Source organism: Hyperoodon ampullatus (assembly GCF_949752795.1).
Source record: "Hyperoodon ampullatus genome assembly, chromosome: 9".
In the NCBI taxonomy this organism is placed as follows: Eukaryota; Metazoa; Chordata; class Mammalia; order Artiodactyla; family Ziphiidae; genus Hyperoodon; species Hyperoodon ampullatus.
Window position 1 is genome coordinate 77710090 of NC_136922.1, and position 1812 is coordinate 77711901.

The following is a 1812-nucleotide window of genomic DNA, read 5'->3' on the forward strand; positions in this document are numbered from 1 at the left end:
GAATTGCTACTCCAGCTTTCTTTTGGTTTCCATTTGCATGGAATATCTTTTTCCATCCCCTTACTTTCAGTCTGTATGTGTCTCTAGGTCTGAAGTGGGTCTCTTGTAGACAGCATATATATGGGTCTTGTTTTTGTATCCATTCAGCCAATCTGTGTCTTTTGGTGGGAGCGTTTAGTCCATTTACATTTAAGGTAATTATCGATATGTATGTTCCTATTCCCATTTTCTTAATTGTTTTGGGTTCGTTATTGTAGGTCTTTTCCTTCTGTTGTGTTTCTTGCCTAGAGAAGTTCCTTTAGCATTTGTTGTAAAGCTGGTTTGGTGGTGCTGAACTCTCTCAGCTTTTGCTTGTCTGTAAATGTTTTAATTTCTCCATCAAATCTGAATGAGATCCTTGCTGGGTAGAGTAATCTTGGTTGCAGGTTTTTCTCCTTCATCACTTTAATTATGTCCTGCCACTCCCTTCTGGCTTGTAGAGTTTCTGCTGAGAGATCAGCTGTTATCCTGATGGGGATTCCCTTGTGTGTTATTTGTTGTTTTTGCCTTGCTGCTTTTAATATGATTTCTTTGTGTTTAATTTTTGACAGTTTGATTAATATGTGTCTTGGCGTATTTCTCCTTGGATTTATTCTGTATGGGACTCTCTGTGCTTCTTGGACTTGATTAACTATTTCCTTTCCCATATTAGGGAAGTTTTCAACTATAATCTCTTCAAATATTTTCTCAGTCCCTTTCTTTTTCTCTTCTTCTTCTGGAACCCCTATAATTCGAATGTTGGTGCGTTTAATGTTGTCCCAGAGGTCTCTGATATTGTCCTCTGTTCTTTTCATTCTTTTTTCTTTATTTTGCTCTGCATTAGTTATTTCCACTATTTTATCTTCCACCTCACTTATCCGTTCTTCTGCCTCAGTTATTCTGCTATTAATCCCATCTAGAGTATTTTTCATTTCATTTATTGTGTTTTTAATCGATGCTTGATTCATCTTTAGTTCTACTAGGTCCTTGTTAACTGTTTCTTGCATTTTGTCTATTCTATTTCCAAGATTTTGGATCATCTTTACTATCATTATTCTGAATTCTTTTTCAGATAGACTGCCTATTACCTCTTCATTTGTTAGGTCTGGTGGGTTTTTATCTTGCTCCTTCTCCTGCTGTGTGTTTTTCTGTCTTCTCATTTTGCTTATGTTACTGTGTTTGGGGTCTCCTTTTTGCCGGCTGCAGGTTCGTAGTTCCTATTGTTTTTGGTGTCTGTCCCCAGTGGCTAAGGTTGGTTTAGTGGGTTGTGTAGGCTTCCTGGTCGAGGGGACTAGTGCCTGTGTTCTGGTGGATGAGGCTGGATCTTGTCTTTCTGGTGGGCAGGTCCACGTCTGGTGGTATGTTTTGGGGTGTCTGCAGACTTTTTATGATTTTAGGCCACCTCTCTGCTAATGGGTGGCGTTGTGTTCCTGTCTTGCTAGTTGTTTGGCATAGGGTGTCCAGCACTGTAGCTTGCTGGTCGTTGAGTGAAGCTGGGTGCTGGTGTTGAGATGGAGATCTCTGGAAGATTTTCGCCGTTTGATATTATGTGGAGCTGGGAGGTCTCTTGTGGACCAGTGTCCTGAAGTTGGCTCTCCCACCTCAGAGGCACAGTACTGACTCCTGGCTCCTCAATTTGGGATGATTTGTTGTCTATTCATGTATTCCACAGATGCAGGGTACATCAAGTTGATTGTGGAGCTTTAATCCGCTGCTTCTGAGGCTGCTGGGAGAGGTTTCCCTTTCTCTTCTTTGTTCTCACAGCTCCCGGGTCTCAGCTTTGGATTTGGCCCC